The sequence below is a fragment of the Gopherus evgoodei genome, chromosome 8 (genome assembly GCF_007399415.2).
Source record: "Gopherus evgoodei ecotype Sinaloan lineage chromosome 8, rGopEvg1_v1.p, whole genome shotgun sequence".
NCBI classification, from domain to species: Eukaryota; Metazoa; Chordata; order Testudines; family Testudinidae; genus Gopherus; species Gopherus evgoodei.
In genome coordinates this window covers 47,393,045-47,411,484 of record NC_044329.1, presented here as the reverse complement: position 1 = coordinate 47,411,484, position 18,440 = coordinate 47,393,045, and positions in this window count along the sequence as shown.

The following is an 18,440-nucleotide window of genomic DNA, read 5'->3' as shown; positions in this document are numbered from 1 at the left end:
TTATGGCAGCAGGATGTTAACAGATGGTCAGAGCAGGTCAGCTGCTACTGTCTGGTGTTTCTAACAGGTGAGGTGAGGGAGAGATTACTAAATATGCCTTCCTGAATGCGCTAGGTTACAGAAAACTGATCGCTTCATTCCACACAGAATCCCCTTCCTCGCAAGTTCAGCAAACTTTCCAAATCCATTATCATAGTGTGTGTGAGAGAGAAAACCAGGGGATCAAACAGAGACTGAGTCTAAATGAATTTCCTGTATGGAATTGTGGTGCCATTCTTTTGGTCCCACCTGGTCACTGTGCTGCCTTCCATCATGCAATACCATTGACCCACGCAGCACTCGGTGAATTGGGGACACCCGCCCTCTGGCTTCCTTGAGACTTGGATAACTGCAGGACTGAGCTGGCAGCATTGTTCTGATTGTGGTCACTCCTTTCTGCAACTAGGTAAATGCCAATGGTGGAGGATACCCCATATCTGTAGGGCCCGGACATTCCTAACAATTGGAACCTTGCACTATGGCTTGCTTACTCTGCTCTGGCTTGCCTCTTTCTAACCGAAAACCTAAATACTAATAAGCTCATCATTTCCAGTAGAAGCTGCAAACAGGATAGTTAAGGAATTCCACCTGTTCTGTGGTCCCATCAGCCCTGAGATGCTGGTGGCTTGCCTTGGGCTGCTGCTAGGGGCTTCATCTGCCCGAGGGAATGTAAAATCAGAGGTCTGAGTCTACTGTTGTCAGTCAAAGTCTCCTAGCCCTGCTTGTGTGAGTCAGGGTGTGTACCAAGGGCTGAGATTCTCCAGCTACCTCATTGTGTTAATCATAAAAGATTAGGGCTGGAAGAGACCTCAGGAGATCATCTAGTCCAACCCCCTGCTCAAAGCAGGACCAACCCCAACTTAATCATCTCAGCCAGGGCTTTGTCAGGCCAGGCCTTAAAAACCTCTAAGAATGAAGATGTTAGGGAGTGGCAGGTCCATGGCTGGGATAGTTGTGACTTGTTAGATCCAATCTGTATTGATAGTGAGAATGGCTCTCTGGGACAGGGTGCTGGGGCTTGGGAGGAACAGGTCCTGAGAGGGAGCAACCCTACAAGCAGCCCAGCCTGCAGGGAAGGCTTATGACGAGGTTCATGTAAGGTTACTAACTACAAGGTAATACCAAGGCAGCAGCCCCACAAGCCGTGACTTTCTGGCTTTGCCAGTCTAGCTTTTGTCTAGAGCAAGGTGAGGATGCCACCTGTCTATAAAATATCTTTGTCCAATCCCATGGGGAATATTATTTTCTGACCCTCTAATTCCCCCTCCCATTCCCTGCTCTTTCTGTTGGATGCAGTGGACTTTTCTTCCTGAAATTTATTGTCATTTTGTGCTGTGGATTGGCTGCCTGCCACTCCCAAGAGCTGGTTGCATTTCGATGGCCTAAGAGGTGATCCCTGTAGATAGTTGGTGCATGTTTTGGCTTAAACCTCACTGGGCTCTGCTGGGATGCAAAACGCTGTAGAAATCTTTTAGCAGAGGAGCATCTTTCCTGGGTGTTCCTGGTTAAACTGGGGTTAAACCCAAACAAGCGAAATCAGTTACTTTAAAAACAAAACAACCCAACACTGGCTATGTAAAGAAACCCTGTCCCATCTGCCTGCGTGGATCCCTGCAGTGCTCTCCCGAGTTGGAGTTTGACACATGGCTTGCCACGCCATTGCAGTCAGCTGATGGTGACACATCCTTTCAGACACGGGTAGCTTGGTGACGGCCCGTGTCAAAGTCCTCCAGTTCGGTGCAATGTAACTAACCCTGATTGCAGTGACAAGGGTGACCTCTGAGATCATGCAGCTTCCCAGCTAGTAGCTAATACAACTGCAAATGACGAGAGGCACTTTGAGCAGGTTGATGGCTCTAACAGCAGCAGTTGCTGAACCTCTCCAGCCCAACTGGTTTGCCCTGGAAGGTGTGGTAATAGACAAGAGGCATTGAAATGACACTTTTGTCAGCAGCTGCTGTTCCCTTGAGGTTCTTCTCAAGCCCCCACAGCCAAGCTTGTCTCAGGGAAGAATATTCCCTGCAGTTTGAAGAACTCCCCTGGCTGATCTGTAGCATGGTGGTGGATCCACATAGCTTCTTCCCTAGCCCCAACCAGCTGCAGAAAGAGAGATTCTCAGAAATCCTGACCCCTGTACAGAAAAATCTCATCATGTCTGGAGCCCTGTGCAAGAGGGGGATCAAGAATTTGCCCTTTATATCTTCTGAGTCAGGCCGGCTGACTGGTGTCCCAAGCAAGCACCTCTTCCTGTCAGCTCTGCAGAGCTGTGGGAGAGACCTGGGCTCCATTCTATCTTGTACATCACCAGAGCTGACAGAAGTTCCCGCTGCAGAGACGTCATTGCTAGTGTTGGTGGATGAGCCAGAGATAGGACGGCCATGGGGGTTTCAGGTTCCAGGGGGACTCTGTGGCAGTGGCTGTTTAGAAAGATTTTTTAATTTGTAAACAGAGCTGATCTGATCTGGAATCAGTGAAGGGGAATAAATATGGAACCTCTCGTGGTCTGTTTCAAGAACCTCTGAGTTGTCTATTACCCCCACTTTGTAGAGGAAATGAGCATAGGGTAAAGCCCAAGGAGGGAGTATGAATTCACTTGTTGCCAGAGCCAGTTTTGTTCTATTTTTAGTCACACAGAGTAGAATTTTCCTAAGCACCTAAGTGACTGAGCCAAAGTCCAATAGAGTTACAATGCCTCTAAGGCTCCTAAGTCACTTAGGTATGTTTAGAAATGTTACCCTATACTCTGCTGCTTGTAGTGGAAATCAAATAAAAACTGTGCTACCCTGGCATAGGTGAGGGTGGCTGCAACCTGTGGTAACTGGCTATGGAGTCTAACGGACCATACACCTGTTGAGCATAGCCTGACTGTGCTGTGCCCTGGCCATACCCATAAGACTTCCTTGTGCTGGGGCAAAGCAGGGGAGAGGGTATACCCCAGAGGCTTGCTCCCCTGGCTCTGCACCAGCTGACATCTACCCCACATTGGGGGAATTCTGCACAGCTCTGTCTGCTTTCTGGATCCATAGCTTCTCAGGCAGTGCAAAGGGGCTAGATCCTATTTAGAATCTGTTCCATTGAGTAGAAGAAACGGAGTAACCAGGTCATGCCCAAATGACCAACCTACACATAAAGTTAAAACTGCTCAGGTAATGCATGTGAGTTACATCAGCCTGGGTGCCTTTCAGCAACTCACACTGCTTGGACAGTTTCCCATAGTAACGTGCTTTGGTCAGACAGGTACTAGTCCTCTTCACTTGAACAGCTCTCAAGTTCAGGTAGAAACGTCTGTCTTTCTAGATAATTTGTCTAGCAAGTTACATCAAAGGTGAAGCCTGTAATAAATCCTTTAGCAAGATGAACAAGTTTGAGTCACCTTGAGTCACCAAGTATTCCTCAGCCCTCTAATGCAGGTACAGGCTAATGTACAATTTCCAAAAGGTTTAGTTTGGAATCAAACTAAGTGAAAACAAAAGAGAGAACAAAATCTTAATTCCCCTTGTGGCCATTTGTGCAAACCACTGCCAAGGCCTTCCACTTTGGGGCTGTTATTGGAGAAAAGACCGTGTCCTGGACGGAATGTCAGAACAGGCTGTCAATTTAATCTCTGCCTGCAAAAACAGGAAGTTGTCCGGTGGAGAAATATTTTGGATGGCTGAGCAGATCAAGGTGAACAGACTCAGAAGCTGCACTGCAGGGCTTTCCTTTTCAGACAGACTGCACACTGTGACTCTCTTGCTGACATGTTAACTTTCTGGATGCTGTAGCTTTATCTGTTAAAATCATGGGTGGGTGGTTAAGCCACCTAGATCTATGCGTACGTGACTCTGTTTCAATATTAACGATAATACCTAGCTCTTGCATAGAGATTTTTCCTCAGTAGATCTCCAAGCAGTGATTTCCCCACACCCCCCCTGAATTTCCCCAACACTCCTCCCAGTTTTGTGAGCTAGTTACAACCAATTTAGTGACTGTTTGGAAATCTGAATTTAAACTGAAACATTAATATACACTTTAAAAGCTTACACATTTTATCATACACTGTATATCTGAAGAAGTATAATAGATTTGAAAAGTATGAACATAGACTAGCTTCCTTGCTTCCTTATACAGCTGAAAACTGATAATTTATTCCTACCCTTTGTTTCCCATCTTTGAACTAGTTACTGATCCATGAGAAGACTGCCCTCTTATCCCATGATGGCTTACTTTTTAAAAGTCAATTTAAATACAATACATTTTTATTTTTTTAGAAATCTAGATCTATGATGTGTTTTGGTGTAACTTGCATTTTCCTTATGTTAAATTTGCATTATCCTAACAAAACATTTACTTTATTCACTTTCTTCACATCAGTCAAGATTTTATAGACCTCTGGCATAACCCCCCTTAGTCGTCTCTTTTCTAAGCTGAAAATTCCCAGTCATTTGATCTTCTCCTCCGGTTTCATACTCCTAATCATTTTAGTTGCCCATCTCTGTACCTTTTGCATTTCCAGTATGTCTTTTTTGGGATGGGGTAACCAGATCTGCACACAGTATTCAAGATGTACATGTACCATGGATTTATATAGAGGCAATATGATATTTTCTGTCTTATTATCTCTTTCTCAAAAAAGCAAAGGTTTCAGAGTAGCAGTCGTGTTAGTCTGGATCTGCAAAAAGAACATAAGCTTTTGTGGGCTACATCCGATGAATCATAGAATATTAGGGTTGGAAGGGACCTCAGGAGGTCATCTAGTCCAACCCCTTGCTCAAAGCAGGACCAAAGCTGCAGATTTGTACCCCAGTTCCCTAAATGGCCCCCTTGAGGATTGAACTCACAACCCTGGGTTTAGCAGGCTAATGCTCAAAATACTGAGCTATCCAGTGGACTGTAGCCCATGAAAGCTTATGCTCAAATAAATTTGTTAGTCTCCAAGGCACCACAAGTACTCCTGTTCTTTTTAAAAAAGCAAACAGAATGTTGGGAATCATTGATTGCTGCTGCACACTGAGTGGATGTTTTCAGAGAATTATCCACAATGACTCCAAGATCTTTCTTGAGTGATAACAGCTAATTCAGACTCCTTCATTTTGTATGTATAGTTGAGATTGTTTTCCAGTGTGCATTACTTTGCATTTATCAACATTAAATTTCATCTGCCATTTTTGTTGCCCAGTCACCCAGTTTTGTGAGATCCCTTTGTAATTCTTCGCAGTCTGCCTGGGACTTAACTATCTTGAATAGTTTTATATCATCTGCAAATGTTGCCACCTCACTGCTTACCCATTTTTCCAGATCATTTATGAATATATTGAACAGTTATAGTCCCAATACCGACCCCTCAGAGATACCACTATTTATCTCTCTCCATTCTGACAACTGATAATTTATTCCTACCCTTTGTTTCCCATCTTTTAACCAATTTCTGACCCATGAGAGGACTTTCCTCTTACCTCATGATGGCTTATTTTTCAAAAGTCAATTTAAATTAAACAGTTTTTTAAAAAATGTATATATTTTTTAGAAATCTAGACCTGTTGTGTTTTGGTGTAACTTGCATTATTCTTATGTTAAATTTGCATAATCCTAACAAAACATTTACTTTATTCATATCTCTTTTATATATCTCATTGGTCCTGACAGCCCCCCTGTAAATTCGAACACCCCCCCTAATTTCAATTCCTAGGGAAATCACTGTCTCCAAGCGCTTTATAAAGGCTCAGTATCTTTATCCATGGAGGTATGCATTTGCAGTGAGTTATACAACATGCCCTGGCTTGCTCTGTTAAGAATGTAACCTCTATTCCCTTATGTCAAGCTCCATTGTATGTGACTTTTACTCATGTCCCGGAAGTTTACTTTTTACACTAGATTATTTGGCATTCAAAAGAGCTTACACTCCGCTTGCCTGTCCACAGAGACATGGATCTCCTTTGACAAGCACTTTGTAAAGAGGATTTGTCAGGTCAGCAAAGCTGCAGTTGGGTGTCGACCGGTTTCCCTAAAGCCTTGAATGCTCGGGGAGCATGGTTTTGATTCCAGAAAGTAACTACTCGTGGGAATGTGTGTTTGTAGGAAGGTTCATGATGGAAGCTTTCATGAGACCATCTTGAAATCTTTGCTCTCTCTGCTTCTCTTTGCTCTCAGACTAGTCATCTAGTCAATGGACTGTGACTACATGATCAGTCACACACCACAAATAGTGACTATCCAAGATGTATTTCAAGCAGATAGTTTGTGGAACGTGTGTTGAAATGGTCTTGAATGAAGTCTCAGTGGAACAATTTTAGATAGGGGACAAATTCCTAAAACTCAAAACCTGTGATTCTCAGTTACTCTCTTCCTGCACTTGGGATGGGCTCAGGGTGGGGGGTAAAGGTGGCTTTAAACCCTCTATGCTCCCTGTATTATGTGGCTATTTAAAGCCCTGCTCTTGCTCATGGTGTAAATTACAGCCACCTTGGGCTGCTGTAACTTAGTTCTGATCCCCGGGTAGCAGAGAGTAACTGGAGCGCTCTGTGCTCTGGTTATGCCCCCTCTTTGCACCTGACACACCTTCTACACTGAGGCTGAGGCCAAGGTAGAGTACTTATGCCAGGCCCCTGCGTAGGGGATATCCTCAGGTTCAGTTTCTGTCCCCTTTATGGTGCCAGAGTGGCATACAGGGGCCTGAAGGTAACTGTGAATCAGGCTCTAAGTCTGTCTGTCAGTGACTTGCAAGCAGGAAAAGGGCAGAATCTGTCTGTATTTAGCTGTGACACTCTGAGAACGGTTCCCAGACCTGGAGAAGAGCTCTGTGCAGCTGGAAAGCTTGGCTCTCTCACTGACAGAAATTGGTCCAATAAAAGCTATTCCCTCACCCACCTCAACTCTGCACAGTCAGCCCAGCTCTGCTCTTGGATCTCATCTGATTGGCATAACCAGGCTTCCTGAAACCTCTTCACCACAACAGCCTGAGTTCTAGAGACAGACTCCCATTGCCAGGGGCAGCTAGGAGCAGTTTGCACCTCTCAGTGTCCCTGGGCACGTGCACTAGGCAGTGGATTCACCAGAGAGAGCAAGCAATGCCACAGGTGCTGTTCTCCTCAAGAGGAGCAACTGTAAATGCCATTAAACACTTGTCCCTGAGCCTGCTGCATGGCACACTGGGATGCTTCTGTGTGTTTCCCTGAAGTTAGTCCCAGAAAAGTCCTTGTCCGCTTTTCTCAAAGCTGTGTGGGCATCAGCACAGAGAAACAATCCACCCAGGGAAGCTTTCAAGACTTTTTACAGACCAACTGGTTGAAAATCAGAACAGTGCCTGCTCACGGGAGGTCATGCAGTCCCTGCCAAAAGTCACTGGTTGCATTATTCACCGACCTGCCTGCCAAGGGAGAGGACTAGAAATCATCCCCTGTCTGGGCAGGCCTTTGTGTAACTGAGGGGTTTGTGCCTGTTCAGTGTCCAGGTACAAGTTGATGGGCTCAATGGCGGCTTTGTCACAAGTGCTAAGTAAGGGGCAGGACAGAGAGGCACAGTCTGGTTCATGGCTAGTCTTGGGGAGAAACAATTGGTGCCAGCCCTTCAGCTGGCACAGCTTTCTTCCCCTGCTGTGCTGGCACTGCCCACTCCCTGCCCCTGGCCACCCATTCCCGGCCCCTCCTTGCACATTTCCTGCCATGCAATGGGGTAGAAGTCTCCTCTGCCCTCCCCCCTACCACCACACACACACCCGTTGCTCTCCCTGCCATGCTGCTGCCTGAGCACAGGTGGTCTGTGCAAGGGAGTAAGACAGTGCTTTGTGCTCCGACTGCCCTGCAGGAGCACGTCACCAGGGTCACATTAAGCCCTGATGCTGGTGACTCAAGTCTATTTGTTCCATGTATTAAGTTGCAACCCATAGCTGAAACCCTGGTGTTGGTGAGCCCCAAACACTGGAAACACAGTAACCAGGTGTTTAAGTCCATGCATATTTTAACCTTAATTTACTTAAGTGAATTTCATGCTGGTGAAAAGTGCCAGGAGCAGATTCCTGGAAACTGGAGTCCTGTATACTCGCAGAACCTTGACAGCAGAGGTAAGCACCGTTGGCCTGCCAACATGCCACAACTGTTACCTGGGGGATCTACCTCTAGAGAAGCGAGAGCAGGTCTGTCCCTGTCCATTCTTGGCTTCCCAGCTGAGATTCTAAACAAGGGCATGTCTGCACTGCATTGTAAACCTGTGTCTGTGAGACCTGGGTGTGTGGACTTGGTATTTCCACATCTGTGCTTGAGCGTCCATGTTGCAATGTAAACCTGGGCTTACAATTGCTGGGCCTGGGTCTCTCAGACATGCTAACGCATTCACACTGCACTGCACAGACTTTCTTACTCAGGTCTGCGGCTTGAGTTGCGTCCACACTACAAAATGACTGGGCTTAGACCAAGTCATGGCAGGACTCTGGTTCTGACCCATCCCCTAGCAGTGCCCTAGTACCCAGGTCCTGAGTCCTTGCTGACCTGAATCAGACTGATTTGTGTGTAGATCAGGGGTAGGCAACCTATGGCACGGGTGCCAAAGGGGGCACGTGAGATGATTTTCAGTGGCACTCACAGTGCCCAGGTCCTGGCCACCTGCATTTTAATTCAATTTTAAATGAATCTTCTTAAACATTTAAAAAACTTTATTTACTTTACATACAATAGTTTAGTTATATATTATAGCCTTATAGAAAGAGACCTTCTCAAACGTTACAATGTATTACTGGCACGCGAAACCTTAAATCAGAGTGAATAAATGAAGACTCGGCACACCACTTCTGAAAGGTTGCCAACCCCTGGTGTAGATGGAAGTGGGGCTTGGGCTCAGTCCTGAGTCAGCGCTCAGACTTAGTGTGCAGTGTAGACATACCCCCGGGAAGGCCAAGTCGAGCTAAATGGGATGAGGTTTTGGGAGGAGGACACTAGCCTAAGACCACAGACCCTTTCTGTAAAGGTCACTCACCAGCCAGTGGAGCTGGGTGGGCTGAAGGATTTTGTAACAGGACTTGGGATGAGATTCACAAAGGTACTTGGGTACCTAAACCCTAGATTTAGGCACCCAAATCCCAGTTTTGGTTCCACTTCACAATACTCCCACTGAATGCTGTAGGCACCTGAGATCATTTGGCACCTAAGTTCCTGCCTCTGGACATGTACCTTGCTGCCTGCCTTTAAGTGCCTGGATGCCCGTCTCCTGCAAAAGCCCCAGAGGAGCCAGGAAGCTGGGGAAGGTTGGCATTTACCTGCTTATGTCCAGTGCAGGGCCTGGTCCTGTAGGTGTGCGCTGAGGCTGCCTATCAGGTCAGATCCCATTCAAAATCTGGTAGGGAGAGGCAGAGGAGGTATTGGTAGCAGTGGTGCTGGGATACAGCTTATAACTTTTAGCCCATTGGTTAGAGCACTCACCTGGGATGTGAGAGACCCAGTTTCAAGTTCAGCCTGAGGGTGAGAGAGGATTTGAACAGGGGGCTATCACCTCTCAGGAGTGCTCTGACCACTGGGCTGTGGGATATTCTGCTGTGTGGGGGGCTCCCTCAGTTTCTCCTGTTGAAGCTGTTCTGGCTAAATACCAGACCTCAGAATCATGCTCACTGGCCTGACTCCCCCTCCTCCTCCTCTGGCCACTGTGGGTGAGTGAGGAGGCCCCTCACTCCTTTCACAAAAAAAGGCTTGGGCGCCTACGCCAACTCACTCCAGGAAAGGGGTTCCCGTTTGTGGGGCACTAGCAGAGCTAGGTGCTTCCCTACAGACTGGACTTGAGCTCCCGTCTCCATGAGGGGGGGCAGGTTTTAGGACACCCCCCTGTCATCAGCATCTCCCATTGGCTAGTTGAGGCAGCTCCTCACCTAGCATGCTGGCTTTGTGAATCGCATTCTAAGGCTCCTCTCTCTCCCCTCTCCTACAAGGAGTCTCAGTGCCTAACTGAGGCTTTGGAGGTCATCAGAGTGTTCTTGTGATTTTCTAGGCACCTAAAATGTAGGCACTGTGACACTCCGCATCACAAGGCCTATGTGCCGTTGTGGATCTGGGCCTTGGAGTACTAGTGACCAGATCATATCATGCCTGGTTTGGTGACAATTGAAAGTTGTGTTATTCAGAAAGGTGCTAATGGCTGGCTTGGATCCAAAAACAGTCACAGAGCCTACAAAAGCTAATGGGTGCCAAGCACTCCTTCAGGCTCAACCGAAGGCGTAATCAAGCAAGCCCCTTTAAGTAGGAAAAACATCTGGGAAGTGCTGGGAGGAACAAAGTGTATAGTATGTCAGAACTAAGCTGAGTGGACTGAGGTGTTTCTCTGGCTGCAAACACATGGGCTAGGCTGTTGGTTGTAGGCTGTGTGTATTACAGGCAGAAAGCCAGGAGAAAGAATTGAATGCATGACATGGAGAAAAGCAGAGACAGGGATTCTTGGGCACAGAGCTCACTGGAGGGGCAGACATGAGGAGGTGTCTGAGTAACAGAACTTCCTGCTTTTTGACGTTGTATAAATTCTCTGTACATAAATGGGGTTACACAAAGAATACACCTGATTTAGATCTCTGATTTTTAATCCAAACAGAAACAAGCCTGCAGGGTGCCAAACACTGGCCAATCATTAGGCCACAGGGGCCTTAGTGTCAGGGACAATTTTAATTTCAATTTCTGATGACTCAATCAGCTGTGGCTCTAAAGAAAATATCACAGCAGTTAGACCAGCATAATGGTTGTTAAAAGAGCAAGCTGAAAAAATCTAGCTGTAATTTTAGAAAGCATGGAATGGGTAGGACTGGGACCCTGTGAGGGGAGAATGAATATATGCTCCTGGCATGGGAGGGCTGGGAAACTGTCAAAGCCGATTTATAGCTATATTCACTTTCTGTAACTCAGTGCAATCAGGCATTTAAATAAAACACAGTGAAAATTCAAGCATGACAGAGGTTGGTGACCTGCCCCATGTTGTTTGCAGATTAATCAACTGGTCACACTGACCTTTGTTTCAAATCCAGAACCTGGTCATTCCAACAGCAGCACCTGACTCATTACAGACTTTAGGTAAACTCCAGATACAGTTCCTCTCGCTCATGTAACTACCTCATCATGCAAGGAGATGATTTCAGGACCATACACATGCATTACTAATATACGTACTTACACGGCATGCAGGTGCAGATTTGGCAAGGATCTATTACAAACAGGATCTGTTGCAAGTGATAACTGAATCAATATCCTTGTTGGAAGTTAATCACTGATGTGAAATCTTTCTATAGTTGTTAGGCAAAAACTGTACTTAAGACTGAGTTCATGTTGTACAGAGAGAGAGCAAGTGCATCAAAAGTAAAAAGATTGGGACTTCATAATTTCATAGATTCTGAGGCCAGAAGGAACCATTGTGAGTGACCTCCTATAGAAACCAGGTCAGAGAACTAACCCCAAAATAATTCCTAGAGCAGATCCGTTAGAAAAACAGCCAATCTTGATTTAAAAATTGTCATGGCGGATTCCCCATCATCACTGACCCTTCGTAAATTGTTGCCATGATTAATTATCCTTGCTGCTAAAAATGTACACCTTATTTCCAGTCTGAATTTGTCTAGCTTCAACTGCCAGCTATTGGATCAAGTTAGGCTTTTGGCTGCACCATAAACTTAAAAACTGGACTGATGAGCTATCATTTTTACTATGATAATTAATCATTATCTTATCAGAACTCAAAAACCAAGTATAACAGATTTAGCAGGGATTGAGTCACTCGGCTATAATCCACATAGTTTCATCAGACATGTACAAGCCTTGACTCACCAAGGGTCTTTAAACACACTCCTTGCTTTACGCATGTGAGGGTTTGGCTACACTTGCAGCAGTACAGCGCTGCTGCGGGAGCGCTCCCGTGGCAGCACTTTGAAGTGCGAGTGTGGTCGCAGTGCCAGTGCTGGGAGAGAGCTCTCCCAGCGCTGCACATACTCCATCTCCCTGTGGGGATTAGCTTGCAGCGCTGGGAGCCGCGCTCCCAGCACTGGGGCACTGTTTACACTGGCGCTTTGCAGCTCTGTCACTTGCTGCACTCGGGGGTGTTTTTTCACACCCCTGAGAGAGAAAGTTGCAGTGCTGTAAAGCGCCAGTTTAGCCAAGGCTTATATATTCCCAATAGGACTAGTTTGGAATGTACCTTGCTGAAGCAGGGCCTTAGGTGAGGGATTGGTAATGGGGCATGTAGTCTTTCTGGTGGGATGTCACACTTCTAGATTGTTGGATTACATTTGGCTGGAGCTGGTAGTGGCTTAAATAAGTTACAATGTCATGGCTATTTGATGGTCCGTGCAAAATGAATTTCAGATATTCTTAGTTCAGCTCCTAATCAACATCATTAAAGCTACCATCACAAGGGATGCTAACTGCAGACGTTGCTGACAAGTTCGGCAGAGAGGCCAAGGAATGACTGGGCAACGGAGATCAACCTACAGTTGGAGGAGGTGTCTTCTTCTACATCCAATGAGTCCTAGAGCTTAACCAGGTCTGGGGATAAAAAGGCATCTGTTCTCCATGGCCATCTGCCTGGGACCTTTCACCAGCCCTAAACTCCAAATATCTTTTCATAAAAAAACCGCACATTGTTCTTGTAAGGATTTAAAATTCACAGACATGTCTATCTTGAATGATAATTCTTTATGCGTGAGTTGTATACAGAGTTGTTTATCCCTAGATGTACTAGGCCCATACTTTTCTTCTTGCAACACATGAGATCAGTGGTACTCCAGAGCAATCACCCAATCAGAGCAAACCTGCCTTCCAAACCTTCCTCCTGTCTCATTGAAGGAAATCCCCATCTGTAGAGTGATACTGTGGGATTATAAAACAAGCCAGTTCCACTCTGCCTGTTAGCATCATATCTCTGAACTACCACTTAACCTTGATGTGGAAGGAAAGCTTTCCCCTTGCTCTGAGCTGTTTTTTGGATAGATTATTTCAATCACACTTCATATTAAGACTCTGCTTACACTTTGCAAAGGATTAACAAATGATTGATAGATATTTGAGTAAATGGCTAATTGATTGTTATGAAGTCCAATAGGTTGCTTACCAGGATGTATAACCAGCTGTAACCCCTTATCCTGATGTGCTTCTAACCATCCATCCATACTGCTCATGCCTGTAGCATGCTTCCAACAACAATTTATTAACCCTTTATACATGGAACTGTAATATAAACTGTGACCATTATTTAATTAAAATAGCTGTGTTAGCACAGATACAATGAAGCCACTGAAACCCACCTAACTGTCATAAAGGGGCTATTCTCCTGGAAGCATGGTCTGAATGAGCTCTCCCCTGACAGCTAACTGGGAAGAAGGAGAGACTTCAGGAGCAAACTGTATTTACCTGAACACACATACTCTGCTTAGAATCCAGCAACACATGGAACTGTGTTGCTCAAAGTGATCAACTTTGGCTGGTGTTGGGTTACAAATCACTTTAGTACTGAATGCAAGGGTAGTGAAATGTTGTTGTCTTTATTGTATGAGGAAAGGGGAGCAGAACTGTGCTTAATCTGTCCTGATTGAAGGGGTTATCCTCAGCTGAAAGGAACTCACTAAGCCAGGGGCTCAAATGCCAGACCCCTATGAATGTAAGAGGGATGGGGAGAGATATCCCAGCCAGGTGGTGTGGACTCTGCATAAGGGTCCTTGGTCTGGTTTAACCTGTTCCTCCCCACTGCTCAAAGATAGAGCTAAATAGGCTCCATTAGGAGTCTTTTGTTACGTTAAGTGCTCATTAGAGCTGAAATCATTTGTAGTGGGACAGCATTTTTGCCTAGCCTCTTCAAGTTCCCCCACTAAGGGTATGGCTACATTTGGAATTTCAAAGCGCTGCCCCGGCAGCGCTGCGAAGTGTGAGTGTAGTCAGAGCGGCAGCACTGGGAGAGAGCTCTCCCAGCGCTGCATGTAAACCACATCCCTTACGGGTGTAGCGTGCAGTGCTGGGAGCCGCGCTCCCAGCGCTGCTGCCCTGATTACACTGACGCTTTACAGCGCTGTATCTTGCAGCGCTCAGGGGGGTGTTTTTTCACACCCCAGCTGCAGCGCTGTAAAGTGTGAGTGTAGCCAAGGCCTAAGAGCTGACAGTTACTAAGAACTGAGTAGACTGTCAAGAGACTGACCTGCAGAGGTCCCAGCAGAGAGGCAGGTGACAGCAAAAGGTGACTGGTGAGCAGGCGGCTGGCAGGAGCGGCAAGCAGGTGGCTGATGAAGGTGACCAGTGAGAGTGGCAGCTGGGAAGGTGGCCGGCAGAATGGAACAGTGGCTGGTGGGGCAGCCAGCAGAGTGGAGCGGAATGGAATGGAACGGAACAGTGGCTGGCGAGGTGGACAACAGAGAGGAACGAGTGGCTGGCTGGGAGGCCAGCCAAAGCAAGTACTCAGATGGCAGAACAGTTAAGGTGTCTCTTTCTTCCCCGGGTGGGAGGTGAACTCACATAGCTGCACCTTTTAACCCTGGGTCCTCACTGACGAAGGACAACCACAGTGAGGGAACAGAAGGGAGCACAGTAAAAGAACTTTTTGTTGTAGAACTCAAGAACATGAGGCAGAAGACTCCACCCTATGCACTCTGGCGTGGGTGTCCTGTTCACAGCTTTATGATTATGAATCTTGCTTGTGGCATTTTCCCTAATTACTGTCGAGTGATTTCTCTCTTTTCATTAAAAGTTTCTTTGCTACACTCAGACTCTGTGCTGGGAAGTATTGCCTCTTAGAGGTGCCCACAGGTGATGTGTAATTTTCCCAGGTTAGTGAGTGGGGGCTCGAGCCGTTTCTGTGTTGAATTGCTGAAGAGGAACCCCTAGAAATTGAACCCAGCCTGGCTGCTGCTGGCTCCACTTGACAGAAGGGTTGCACTCCCTTCAGTGAGGGATTAACAAGGGGAACTCAACTGAGTGCTTATACACAAAGGTCTCCTATTTATTGATAGGACAGTAGAGATCAAGGGAGACTATGCATTCCTAGCCATAGAGTTGGCAGGACACAAGTCTCTGTATTCATGTCATCGATTCATTTAAGGAGGGTGGAAGGTATCAGGCTGATGCATCCTGGATATGGCTCCAGGGTAGATGGTGTCTGTTCTAACAACAGGGCAGATATTGTATGGGAAGTGGAAGAACAAGTCTGACTCAGAATCTTCCCCATCAACATGCTCCAATCCTGCCCTGAAGGCACCATCTGTAAGGAAGAGAGCAGTTAGGCCACAATTCCCACTCAGTTCTTGGCTTTTGTGGACACTGCCAACCAGTGCTTATGCTGGTTTTGTGATGTGGATACTTGGCCACTCTTTGGGCTGAGGCCATCAACACCTCTCACAGAAGCTACTAAACAGGCATCAGATAGAAACAACCTTCAGTCTGGAGTCAGACAGACAGCCCAGAGGTGAAAGTCTCTGTATTTCATAATGTCATACAAATGTAGAACTGTGGGTCATCTAGTCCAGTCCCTTGCACTGAGGCAGGACTAAGTATTATCTAGAGATTCTAGACCATCCCTGACAGGTAATTTTCTAGCCTTAAAAACCTCCAAGGATGGAGATTCCACAACCTCGCTAGTGCTCCTGAGCCATCTGGTCCCCCTTATGTTTTATGTCCAAGAGCCACAGGCACCGACTTTCTTCTTTCCAGGTGAGCATTCCACCCCTGCTCTGCCCCAAGGTCCCACTCTGCCACTTCCCTGAGGTCCTGCCCCACTTCTCCCCTCACCCCAGCACCTCCTGCCTGCCACAGAACAGCTGATTGGCAGGTAGCATGTGGGTGCTGAGCACCTACTATCTTTTTTTCCATGGGTGCTCCAGCCCCAGAGCACCCATGGAGTCAGCACCTATGGTCACACCTAGTGTATTACTGGGAGGATAAAGCTATTGGAACCAGTGAGTCAAGCTGTCAGAAGCACAAACCACTGAACAGAAACTACCTCTCGGGGAAGTGTTCTCTATTTGACGACGTTCTCGGGGTTTTCAGGATTGCATTGTCAGCTTGGGCGGAGCTGGCATTGCTGTTGGAAAGGAGTTGGCATTTTGGTGCATGGGTGCATTAACTGGCACTGCCTTGGCTGGAATTTCACGTGCTCATAGAGAGCTCTAACAAAAACAGAGAGCTGCCAGGTGACTGATATCACAGAGTTATTTCCTGTAAGAAAGAGATGAATATTGTAGACTATGTGGGAAGATGCTCACTGGTATACTTCCCCCAGGTGCATGAATTAGGAACAACAGTGTACTCTATGAGTCACCGTTGCCCAGAAGATGCTAGTAGGAGACTGGGAGTCCGGACTCCTGGGTTCTATTACTGACATGCTGCATGATCTGGGCCAAGTCACTTAACCAGGCGTGTCTCAGCTTTTCCATCTATAAAGCAGGGATAAGAATACTTCTCTACCTCACAGGAGTGGCAGGACTTCAGTCAAGTCCTGCTTGTGTTACAGCTTTTAACTATTGAGCAGTAGCTACACAGTTAAAACTCAGCTGTGGCAGCAAATTGTTTTCTCACCCTTGCTAAGCTGTATGTAGAGTGAGGAAATGTAGGGGACTCTCCCACCACTGCCTTAGTCCTACTGTGCCTACCCTGGTGGTAGCAACAGCGAGAGCACTAGTATAGACAGACTTTCACCACGGTGTGGTCAAACTCTACTCAGAGCAGGCCTAGATGAGATAGGGATTAAACACCCGCAGAAAGTGGTGGGGCCTCTGCTGTTGCACTCGCCTAAAGAGCTGCACTAGTGGTAGCAATGATGGGCAAATTTAAGAAAAAAGTCTAGTGTAGAGAAGACTTGACAAAGGCCATGTGGCAAGTCAGTAGTGGGACCCAGGAGGCAATGGGATGACCTCAGGACCACATGGCAAGTCAGTAATGGAACCTTGGCATCCAGCTATATCCTCTAGGCAGCACAGTCTCTCATGAGTTACGTTAAGCAGGGTAAGCTGAACATGGTGATCCAAATACCAGTGGCTGGTCTATGCTAGGGCTGGTTGAACTGCATCAGTACTGATGCAATGGTAGGGGGACTTCCTTACATTTCTCTGCATAGCCAAGACCCTGGAGGCCTCAGCTGGCACTCAGCTGTCTCCTGGAGTGGGTGAAGCAGACCGGTTTTGTAGTGTGGGCAGGAGCCCACCACGTCTGTGGAACCAGTTTGGCCAACTGTTCTTCCTTCTAGTTCCCTGTGTGACAGGACATCCCCAAAGTCCAGCTAGTGCCGCTCTCTGTGCATGTCTTCCAGGCACTCTGTCATCCTACTGACACATTATGGGGTAGGTGTCCAGTGTCTTCCCACAATGCACTCATACACAGATAGTTTAGGCAGTACTGTGGGTTCAAACATGCAAACACAGTTGTAATTGCAGACAAGCCATTGCGTGGACATACAGGCTAAGATCCTCAAAGGTATTTAGCTCTTTGAAATCAGTGGGAGCAAGGTGCCTAAATACTTTTGAGGGCCTGGCCCAAACTAACCCATGTTTCTTGTAACTGGTTAAGATGACTGTCCCTGTAACTATTTACAAAATCACTATGATAGCTGCACTATAGATGGGCATTTGTTGTTTGTAATGAGCTTTGAGCTCCTTGTAGTAAAGGTACCATAGAAATGCAGTGCACAGTCCTGCCTACAAAATGTTAACAAACCATGTCTGTATTACATGAGCTTTTGCCTGACTTCTGTTTATACTGAGTCTATTCATTCTTTGCCCTGGCAATGATTATACATTCTAATGGATTGCAGACTAATTGTCCTGACATGTAGACCAGTGCTACCCTTTAAAAGGGTAGGTCCCATTAGCAGAGTTTATGAAATATGTGTATAGTAACCATTTATATCTGGTGTAGTCCAAATCAGGGGTGCCCAAACTGCCTAACTGAAGGACCATCTTGCCAGGAGCCTGGGGGATTTGCTTAATTTGCAAAAAAAAAAAATTGAGTAAATTGCAGCTTCCTTACCTTTGCCATGGAAATGATCTGTTCATCTAGACATGACCTTAGAAAAGCACACTGAAGGCAATCATTCCTCACTCTCCTTCTCACAGAAAGGCACTCTGCTTCTCACAGAAGATGCTCTGCACTTTACAGGATCTGGTCCTACGAGTGTGACCTCCAATTATCCAAGTGTCATTAGACTCAGAGTTAGGGCATGCCCCTGTATCAACTCCTCTTCCCAGTGCACATTATTAAAGCACTTATGAAAGAAGAATAGAAATTAGTGTGGCAAGAAATCGTCAGACTCGGTAACATAGACATATGTATGAAACCATTGATAAAGTCAGCGGGCCAGGTCCTCAACTAGTAGAATTATGTTTAATCACAAAAGCTGAGGATCTGTAGTGCACGTTTCCAACACACTATGGGGTAGGGTGACCAGATCACAACAGTGAAATATCAGGACACATTGGGTGCCATCAGCCCTGCCCA